Raw genomic sequence first — 11,933 nt, 5'->3', positions numbered from 1 at the left:
AGGGCAAAATTACTCTCAGGCCGCATCTGAAATTTTAAATTAAAATTTTTGATTTTAATATAAATTAATTCATATATTTGCGAGGTGTTCTTTTCACTCCCAGACATCATGATTCTCCCATGGAGACTCAATTTCACAGAGTTGATGTTCTTAGAGCCATGTCCTTTTACCTTGCTAAACCAAAACATTTCTGAAAAGTCTCCCAAACTTGTCATTGCTGGTGAAAAATCCAAGGGACAGGCTGGTTCCACTCAGAGGCTTTTGAAGTAGGTTTCAAATTTTATTAAGATCTCTAATGCATTGAACAAACTACTTCGCCCCTCTCGAGTTAAAGCACACTCTTCTAGGACTCAGGGAACATCTGTTCCTTGTTTTAGAATAATCCCTATTTTTGAGATTTGTAGGGCAGCTACTGTGAGTTCTGCTCTTATGTTTACCAGTCACTACTCCATTCTAAATCAGACACCCTGGTTGGCAGGGCAGTCTTACAGTTATTTATATAGGACTCCCATCACTCACCTCCTTGAGAGAGAACTACATTGGGATATATGTGGGAAAATGATCCAAGAAGAGAGACAGGATATTTACCTGACAGTAACTGGAGTTCAAAATGTCTTTTTCCACACAGATACCATGACCCATCCTCCTTCCCACCGATGTGAGGGGAAGGAGCTCCTTTACACCTGGATGTCTGTATGAATGAAGGAACTGAGTGCTGGTTTGGGGCTGCTGAGATCACTTGTCCAGCCTCAGTGGGCACTGCTGGTTAAAAGATTCCAGGCTTGCACACACGGGGTTACACACATCTATAGTGAGATCTGCGGGGACAAACGCATCTCAAACTCCAGTGACTATAAAGCAAATAGCCTCTTTTTCGTTGAATTTAAAATTCAAAATGTTCCGCAAAAAGTTTCAAACAAAACAGTTAGAAAGTGTCTTGATTTTTTTTCTTACAGAAAATGTATAGTATTTTTTAACCAGTTGTATTGTCAATTATTTGCACTGTTTTCAAACTGAAGTTCCACTACATGTTGTTTAAGTGTTTTCACATATAGGCTTTCCGGGGTGGGAAAGTGAAAATATTTCTACAATTAAATGTATCCATCTACAGTAGTTAAGAGAAGGGTTTATGGGCTGGATCCAAAAACCACTGGAGTTGATGGAAAGATCCCATTGACTATAGTGGGCTTTGGATTAGGCCTTAGAAAGGCACTAACAGATGTGTAGTTTCCTTGGAACTGAACGTGGCTATTTTATACAGCTAAAAAAGGCATTGGGTTTTTTTTCATCCTCAGCAGAACTTAATTTTATTTTAGTATTTTTCTGTCACCAACACCACTGTCATGTGAAAAGCCATTTATAAAACAATATGCAGGTGTGCACTGAAGCTGGTATTGGAGAACCTATCATTCAGCTGCTAAGCGACTGAGAATTACAGTTTAATTTCCTAACCTTCTGTATTACACATTGCTGGTGAATGTCAGGCACTTCAACAAGCCCATTGAAATGCAGAGGATGTGGAAGAGACACCCACAGCCGAGCTATTCTTTTCAGGCCAAATACTGTCCAATGATGTGTAAAAAGAAGAGGTTTTATAACAAACTGAACAGTAATAAGTCACCCAGACCAGATGGTATTCACCGAAGAGTTCAAAAGGAATTCAAATACGACATTGCAAAACTACTAATTGTGGTTATGTAACCTATAGCTGAAATGAGCCTCTCTACCAGATGACTGGAAGGTAGCGAATGTAATACCAATTTTTTTTTTAACAAGGGCTCCAAAAGCGATCCTAGCAATTACAAGATGTTAAGCCTAACTTCAGTACTGAGCAAATTGGTTGAAACCATAGTAAAGAACAGAATTATCAGACATGCAGATGAACATGATTTGTAGTGGGAAAGAAACATAGCTTTTGTAAAGGGAAGTCATGCCCCACCAATCTATTAGAATTCTTTGAGGTTGTCAGCAAGCATGTGGATAAGTCAATAAAGTGTACTTTGATTTTCAGAAAGCCTTTGACAAGGTCTCTCACCAAAGGCTCTTAAGGAAACTAAGTAGTCATGAGATAATAAGGAAGGTCCTCTTATGGATCAGTGACTGGTCACAAGATAGGAAACAAAGCATCATTTTTACAATGGAGAGGTGTAAATAACTGAGTCCCTCAAGGATCTGTAGTGGAACCCATGCTGTTCAATATATTCATTAATGACCTGGGATAGGAAGTGAACAGTTAAGTGGCAAAGTTTGCAGATTATACAGAGTAGTTAAGTCCAAAACTGACTGTGAAGAGTTACAAAGGGATTTCACAAAACTGGATGACTGGGCAACAAAATGATGAAATTCAACACCGATAAATGCAAAGACATATACATTAGAAAAAATAATCCATTTTTTAAAACACTGGGTGTTTAAAATGCTGGGTTCTAATTTAGCTGCTGCCACTCAAGAAAGAGATTTTGAAATCATGCATAGTTCTCGGAAAATTTCAGCTGAAGGTGCAGCACTGGTCTAAAAGGCTAACAATGCTACAAACTATTAGGAAAGGGTTAGAAAATAAGACAGAAAATATCATAAAGCCATGGTGTGCTGACACCTTGAATACTGTGTCCAGTTCTGGTCACTCCATCTCAAAAAGGACATAGGGAAATGGCAAAGATTCAGAGAAGGACAATAAAGATGATCAAGGATATGGAAGAACTTCCATATGGAGACAGACTAAAAGGATTAGGGCTGTTCATTTTAGAAAGAGATGATTAAAGGGGGATATAGTAGCGATCTATAAAATCATGAATGGTGTGGAAAAAGTGTATGAAGAAGTGTTATTTACTCTCTCACAAAACAAAAACCAGGAGTCACCCAATTAAATTAATAGACAGAAGGTTAATACGAACAAGAGGAATTAGTTTTTCACACAATGCACAAATAATCTGGGGAATTCATTGCCCCGGGATGGTGTGATGACCAAAAATATAACTGGGTTCAAAAAAGAACTAGATAAGTTCTTGGAGAAGAGGTCTACTAATCACTATTAGCCAGTTTGGTCAGGGATGTAATTCCATGCTCAAGGTTACCATAAAAATGGATGTATCTCTCCAGAATTCCCTTGTTCTGTATTTGTCAGTTTGTTATAGAAATGCTGTGAAACACAGGAACAAGCCTGTGTTCTTCCCTGCAAAGACTTTAATGTAGCGGTCACCAAACTTTTCACCTCACACCTCTCCTTACCCCTGTCTGCAACCCCTTCCCCTCTAGCTGTATTTGGGAGCCCAGGCTGGAAGTGGGACTGTGGTCAAGGCTGGGACTCACTAAAGTGTTTTATGGGTGCTTTGCCCCAGGACCAGGAACTGAACTTTAGTACCATCCTGGAGGAGGGTGTCACAGTGACCACAGTGGCATTACAGGTGTCTTCGGATGAAACAGACTCAGTGGGCAGAGTTATGGCCTCCGCCACCTACATGCGCAGATGCTCATGGCTGCAGTCCTCGGGGCTGTCCCAGGAGGTCCAGCAGTCCATTCAGGACAGCTCCTTCAATGGGTCGGCCTTGTTCTTGGACCAGACCGATGCAAAGTTGCATGGTCTGAAAGACTTGAGGGCCACGTTCTGCTCCTTGGGTCTCTATATGCCCCAGACCTCTAGGCACCAATTACATACTCAAGGCCAACAACAGCAGAGGTACCAGCCTCAGTGATTCATGCCCTCTAGACAGAGGGATAGCAATAGGGGATCTAGGAGACATCAACCAACTTCTGGATCCTGCTCAGCCCCTCAGCAAGGGTCGTCTAGAAGATTGGTCAATCAGAGGAAACAGTTTGAAGGTGTGCCCAAGGGTGGCATACCAGTCTGTTCCCCAGATCCCTCCCACCCTTTCTTGAACTGCTTAACTCCCTTCCTGTCCAAATGGACCAAGGTCACTTCAGACTGCTCGGTCCTTGGCATAGTTTCGGCAGGATATGCCCTCCAGTCCACATTAACCCTGGTGCAATGACTAGAGTTCATCAGGGTGGTTCTGGATGCCACCCAAGCCAGAGCTTTCCTGCCCCAGCCATGATTCGAGGCAATGTTTGCCACCATCACTCTCCTGCACCTCTGCCTGACAACAACAGCCAGGCACTGTCTGCAGCTGTTAGGCCACATGGCGGCCTGAACTTACGTGATGAGGTTGGCTCGCCTGAGACTCAGAACACTTCAGTCATGGTTAGTCTCGGTTTATGCCCCAATCAGACATTCCTTGGACTAGGTGGTCACAGTTCCCCCTCACATCCTGGCCACACTAGATTGGTGATGGAGCCCATGGGCAATGTTGAGGGGTGTACCGTTCGAAGAGCTAGTCCCCTCAGTTACCCTAGTAGCGGATGCCTTGGACTTAGGGTGGAGGGCTCATATCAGCTACAACCTCAGCACACAGGGAGTCTGGTCAAAGGAGGTAAGGCACATGCATATCAATGTAAGAGAGTTACGGGCTATTCGACTAGCATGAGGAGAGTTCCTCCATCTTATTGCGGGCAAGGTGGTCCAGGTACTGCCAGACAGTACAGCGAACATGTATTACATCAACATACAGGGGGGAGCTCGCTCATCAGCCCTCTGCAAGGAGGCCATTTGTCTGTGGGACCTGACTGTGAGGCACAATTTTCACATAATAACCTCTCACCTCCCAGGAGTGAGGAACGACGAGGCGGACCACCTCAGCAAGTCATTCTTACCCCACCACAACTGGTCGCTGCATCCGAAGGCGGTGGCTATGATTTTCCAATGGTGGGGCTATCCCCAGGTGTACCTGTTTGCATCAGCATGGAACAAAAAATGCAAGCAGTTCTGCTCCCTCCATGGTCTGGATGTCAGCTCATTCTCCGATGTCTTCCTGCTGCAGTGGTCAAGAAGCCTCATGTATGCATTCCTACCCATTCCTCTCCTTCACAAGATCAAGAAGGACAAAGCGAATGTTATCTTAATTGTGCCAGCCTGGCCGTGCCAGCACTGGTTCAGCATGCTGCAGGACCTATCGATCGCGCCCCCACTGGAGCTTCAGAGATGGCATGATCTCCTGTACCAGGACCACAGTCGCTTGCTGCATCTGGACCTGGACTCCCTACACCTCACAGCATGGAGACTCCGTGGCTGAGCGCAGATGAGTGAGCCTGTTTGGTGCAAGTCCAGCAAATTCTGCTGGGTAGCAGAAAACCTTCCAAGCAGGTCATATATCATGCTAAATGGAAGCAATTTACCTGTTGGGCGGAGTCCCAGGGGATCTCCCCAGGGTTGTTGCTGATACAGGCGATCCTGGAGTACTTGTTACAACTAAAGCTCCAGGGGCTAGCCATGGGCTCTCTGATGGTCCACCTAGAAGCTATATTGGTGTTCCACCAGCCTTTGGATGGGAGATCAGTTTCCTCCCACCCCATAACAATTAGATTCCTGAAGGGGGTGGAGAGGCTCTATCCACAGGTCTGTGACCCAGTGCCTCCCTGGATCTCAACCTGGTTCTTTCATGGCTCACAGGGCCCCCATTTGAGCCTATGGCTATGTGCCCTTTACTGCTGTTGTCATGGAAGGTGGCCTTCCTAGTGACCATTACCTTGGCAAGGAGGGTCTCTGAGATCAGGACACTGACTTCGGAACTCCCTTATACTGTGTTTTATGAAGACAAGGTTCAGTTGAGGCTGCACCCGGCCTTCCTGCATAAGGTGGTTTCCCAATTTCATTATAACCAAGACATTTTTCTCCCCATGTTCTTTCCCAAACCACACAGCTCAGAGGAGGAGAGGACATGGCACACACTAGACGTCAGACAGGTGTTGGCATTCTACATCGAATGCACAAGACCATTCTGGAGATATACACAACTGAGGTGGCTGACTGGATGAAAGACTTACATGTTTCCACCCAGCGCATCTCATTGTGGATAACTTCCTGCATCAAGTCCTGCTATGAACAAGCGAAGGTGCCGCTTCCAGGGATGATTACAGCCCACTTAATCAGAGTTTAAGCTTCATCTAGAGGCCTTCCTAGTGAGAGTGCCTGTGCAAGACATCTTCAGGGCTGCCACCTGGTCTTCTGTGCATATCTTCATGTCCCACTATGCCATTGTCCAGCAGGCGTGGGATGATGCGGGCTTCGGCAAAGTGGTGTTGCAGGCAGCTCATCCGTAACTCGTGATCTATAGCTGAAAGGCAGAGTGATGTTTAATCCTGAGGATTAATGGTGGTATATGAGAATAAGAGATGAACCTCTCAGAAGATATTAAATTTCATTTCTAATTCTTAATCTGATTTTGTAGTTTATTAATATGAGGAGACAATAAAATTTGAGTTTCAGCCTCATTGTAGAGGATTCTGGTATTTTGAGTTTCCTAAAGTACAGCCAGACTGGGGGTTTTAATCCACAGTACATGTGTAAGAGATACAGAGGGGCTTGTCTGCTGTACTCAGACAAAATTCTTTCTGAGACCTCCTTGGAAGTGAGCGTTGCAATGGTGGAAATTCTGCTACCCTTTCCAAAGGGTCAAAAGCCTGCTAACCACTGAAGACAAAAGTGTGCTGTTATGGCTTGCCTCCTTCCTTTTGGATAGCAAGTGTCCAAGGAAAGAAAATGGTGAGGGAAGGAACCTTTCTGAGTGCTATCTGGCCCCTATATATCCATACAAGTCTGGGCACAATCAAGCTCTTAACTTTTCTTATTCTTGATGTTATATAACTGCACCTAGCCATTACATATAACTCTGGAATCTTGTCTTTATGTAGCAATGAACTCAGTTAATATCTAGGTACATAACAGAAGAGGGAAGATTAGTTTATCTCAAAGGCAAACCATTTTCAATGAAGTGTTTCATTGGTGTTAAATGAATTACTAACTTTTCTAAAGCACTTGTTTACGTCATTGACTCTCATCTGACCCTTTTAGACCTGGTTCTCAAAACACTTTTGAATAAAGTGAAGTTGCAACTGCTATTTCTGAGCAAGCTTTTGGTTGAATTATAGTGTTGGCTATTTAGGGGTGAGGAAAAAAAGCTTAGAGAACTTAAGGAGTTATTTGTTCTCACCTCTCTGTATGCTGCCAACCTTTTCGGTATGGTGATGTGCTGAAGTGCAGGGTGGTTTTTCTTTCTTTCTCTTTTTCCCTATTTCAGCTTGTCTAACCCTTTTGGAATAACATAAGAATCTGTCTACTGTACATGTAAGCTCAAAGAGCTGACTCGATTGCTGAAGCCTGGTAGATACGCTAATGGTTCACATAACACTTGAGGGTTTGAGCCTTCTTTCACTTAAGTTAATGGGACAAATAGATCCTTGAAAGTGTGATTTGTGCAGTCAAAAGGTGATGACAACTTTGCTAACTTTTTCCTCCCTGGAACTGTGCGGAGGTTTTGTGATGTGTCCTGAACTTCTGATTTAAACAGCTTCATCTTCTCCCACCTCGTTATGTTAGTCATTCCCTTCACATTGAATGTATCTTATGATTCAGCTGAATCACCCATTGCAATTTGGACTTGTATAGGACTCTCAAGCCTTCAGTTTGTCTATTCATGATATTTTCCCTTCTTGATGCAGTTCTTTATTACCATAGGAACCACCTGAAGTTTAAATATAACAGCTAATTTTTTCAAGCAAAGGAATAATTAGGAACAACAATGGTACAGGTCCTTAAGACAATTAGTTATGAAAAACTGAAACATTAGAAAACTGAAAATGACTGAGAGCTACACTTAGACTGTTAAGAAAATTGATGAGATTATCACTTGTAAAATGCAGTACTTGGTAGAGGATATGCTTATAGCTCTATATACACATCAGATAACTCTGAGAGCTATAATCACTGTCACAATTTTAATTGTTGCTGCAACGTGATGTACACAATACAATTTCACTAAAGCAAATGAAATACTGAGTAGTTAGTTAAAGTGTAGTAATTTGTAAGGGTCTTTCTTTTCCTTTCTGCCTTAAGAAAATTGGGTACATCTCGTAAAATGGATTATGGTGCTACCTGTACTAGCTGTTACCCTATACCGAAAACCAACTGACTGCAATACATATCTTCATGCCTCCAGCTTCCACACTGGACACATTACACGATCCATTGTCTACAGCCAAGCCTTAAGATACAACTGGATTTGCTCCGATCCCTCAGACAGAGACAAACACCTACGGGATCTCCATAAAACATTCTTAAAACTACAATACCCACCTGGAGAGGTGAAGAGACAAATTGACAGAGCCAGATGGGTACCCAGAAGTTACCTACTACAGGACAGACCCAACAAAGAAAACAACAGAACACCACTGACCATCACCTACAGTCCCCAGTTAAAATCTCTCCAGCACATCATTAAGGATCTACAACCTATCCTAGCAGATGATCCCTCACTCGCTCAAGCTGTGGGAGGCAGACCTATCCTTGCTTACAGACAGCCCCCCAACCTGAAGCAAATACTCACCGGCAACTGTACACCCTACAAGAAGACCAATCCAGGAACCTACCCCTGCAACAAACCCCGTTGCCAGCTCTGCCCACACATCGACTCTAGTGACACCATCACAGGTCCTAACCACATCAGCCACACCATAAGGGTCTAATTCACCTGCACATCTACAAATGTAATATATGACATCATGTGCCAGCAACGCCCCTCTGCCATGTACATTGGCCAAACCGGACTGTCACTACGCAAAAGCATAAATGGATACAAATCAGACATAAAAAATAATAACATCCATAAACCAGTTGGAGAACACTTCAATCTCCCAGGGCACACTGTCACTGACTTGAAAGTTGCCATACTTCTACAAAAATACTTCAAAAACAGACTTCAAAGAGAAACTGCTGAGCTAGAAATCATCTGCAAACTTGATACAATCAAACTGAATCTGAATCGGGATTTGGAATGTTTATCTCATTACAAGAAGTAATTGTCACTGTTCACACATTCTCACCTCCTAATCAATGGTTGTGAATGGGCCTCAACTACTCTAACTGAATGGACTTTGCTTTTATCTACCTTCCCCATTGTTGTTACTTACCCTTGGACATGTATATGTATAACTCCTATGTGATTTCTATTCCTTACATCTGACGAAGTGGGTTACATACCAGGTGTAATCAATAGCAGTGATTAAAGCAAAATCACATTTTTCTTAGCTTTCATTTTACAGTAGCTCCCTCCCATAACCATAGATTTAGTTGGGCAATTTGGGGTCTCAAAGCATGCTGTGTGCTGAGGGATGAAGACATCCTTTGCCCAGGCCACAGAGCTGATCTGTCACTGTTTACAGTAATCTTGGGGCTGTCCTAATCCCTGAGGCTGCTGTTCACTGCCTTATGAAGGTTGCATTGGCCGGCATCCAAATCCTGCACTTGCCATTCCTGCATAGCAAACCCACAGGACTTCTGTGTTTAGGACCTTCTATACTCAGACAGAAGGTAAGGGATGGGTAGGATTTCCCCCTACAACTGCAGTCAAAATCACCTGCTGTGCCAGGTGGCATTACACTCCCAGAATATCATCCCTCTTTGTGACAGGTATATTGGTTTTAGCCATTGAAGTATGTTTATTGCTGCCATGGAAGTGGTAGATTAGCTGAGTTTGCACTACTGCTAAATTGCAATCTCATTCTCTATTAGCAAAAGAAAAATAACGACTATATTACCAATAATACCTACCAACCCCTTTCCAAGGCAATTGCCCTCAGAAAAGATTTTCAGTGTTAAGGAATCAAGAGAAAAAGATCACGTCTTAAAATGTGATCAGAACAAATAAACATAAATAATTTAGTTTTATTTTCTGCTGAGCATCCTTAACTTCTGGGAATTGAAATTTGCGGGATCAGGCCTTCAATCTGGCAACAAGTAGTTTTCTATAGAGTTTAAGTGAATATCTCATTTAGAAAATACTTTATTAAATAACACAGAAAATACACCCAACAAAATAAAATGCACATTTTGGAACCCTATGGAGAACAATACACATAATGGAAAAACAATATAACGTTTTTCAAATAAATTATAATAAATTTAAGCTTAAAAATGGGTCAGTCTCATGTGTGTGTGTGAGACTTTTATCTGAGTTGATCAGTGATATGTTCTAATGAGATACACTTCTTAAGCCACTCTCCTTGAATTTCCCTGGCCATGGAAATAATTGTGTATGATGAAATGAAAAAAATCTGCCCCACATCAATGATTTCTCCCAAGTACTTTTAAGGTGGGAAAATGTTGTCTATTTCAGAAGTCCTTTTAAGGAAAAAAGTAAATGCTGTCTATTTCTGCTGGGCTATCTAACTTTTAAGTCCCACTCTAGAATTCACATTTCCATTTTTTATTCTTGTATACAACAGCTTTTAGCTGCTTGTTTCTCATGACCCTTTCATTCAGTCTTCTATTTTAGTTTATTCTTTACTATTTATTTACTGAGTTTTTAAAATGCTTTTATTCACAGCCTCTTCTCATGCACATTTTTCCCTCAGAGTACTATATAGTCATCAATATTTCACTTTCAAACGGTATCTTCATTCATAAGTAATTTCTCCACACAGTCCAAGTCTAAGGCTAATCTCAAAAAGAACTCCTGAGACGTGGCCTTGCAGTACAGTGTGAATGGTACAAAATTCACTTCAGATCGACACATGAGTTTCTAATCTTGAGTCCCCAGAATCGCCTCTTTTGGCTGAAAAGGTGTATGTGAATTATGTTACACAGCATTCATTAGCATAGACTGCTGCCACCTAACAGTCAGAAAATATTTGTCTGTCTAATGTTGTGTGAGAAATAGTGTAGCTGTGATAATGATCTTGATGCTGATGTAACAAACTATGGCCTCCTACTGCCCAGGTATAGGCACCATGTTCAATGCGGACTGAAATGTAGATCTTCAGCACCACAGGTGAAGTCCTTTACCATGTGAACTAAAAGAGAACTCCTTCAGCAGTGAGAATTTAGTAGATTTTTGGTCACATGCATTAGGCCAGTGTGTTACATAATCCTCCTGTTTAATAAGCTTACTAAGTCCCTAAAGTCCACATAGATGTTCACATCCCAATTCTAGGGTACCATTATGTTAAAACAAACAAAAATTTGACATGTATAGACACCACAGTTGTTAACAGGGCTAGAACCTGGAACTTTCAGCACCAAAAACAAAGACTTCTCATACTAAAGCTGACAACGCTTCTTTAGCTATGGTTAGTAGTTGGGTCCTTATCCTCTTTTCAGGCTATCCATTGGAGGAAAAATGTCAATACATTATGATAACCCTTTGGATGATCATGCTTATAATTTGCTGTGAAGGATGGTTGATAATTTTCTTTCAAAACTGTTTTTGGACACAAAATTGGATTATCTACAAAATGAATTTTTTCATGAAGTGTCTGCTTTTCAGGGAAAATTTTGATTTTTCATTGAAAGACTAAACACTCAAGTACCTAAATGTTTCAGCCAAAACCCCAAATGTTTTGATTCAATTATCCTGTCATGGTGCCTCATGGGAGTTGTAGTTCAGTTTCCTCATGTCTCCATTATCCTCCCTGGGCTGGTCTCCCCAGCCAGACTACATCTTGCATAATACACCAAGGCTCGGGACTCCCATGATGCAACTGCCTCACCATAAGGAGACCATGGGGCATTGTGGAAGGTGTAATCTGGTGAGGGAACCCTGTCTATATAAGAGAATGGAGCATGAAGCGCCCAGACTACACCTCTCATGAGGTTTCATGGCAGCATTTCCAAGTTAAAAAAACAAAAAACTATTTTCAGCTGAAATTTTTTTTGCTGAAAAGTCAAATTTTCTCCAGGGGAAAAAAGCCTATTTTCTGAACTGCATTACTTGCTATACATCCTTTCTCTTGGGTCCATATATTTATGGAAAGCAGCTTTGCAAGTATGAGAGAACACAATAATAGAAATGGAATTTTGAAAGGAGCAGGGAGGGATGGGTCGGAAG

This window comes from Emydura macquarii, unplaced genomic scaffold (genome assembly GCF_026122565.2).
Source record: "Emydura macquarii macquarii isolate MOO-44397 ecotype Brisbane River unplaced genomic scaffold, CSIRO-AGI_Emac_v2 contig_2422, whole genome shotgun sequence".
Lineage (NCBI taxonomy): Eukaryota > Metazoa > Chordata > Testudines > Chelidae > Emydura > Emydura macquarii.
The sequence above is the reverse complement of the archived record's forward strand: the minus strand, read 5'-3'. Positions refer to the sequence as shown.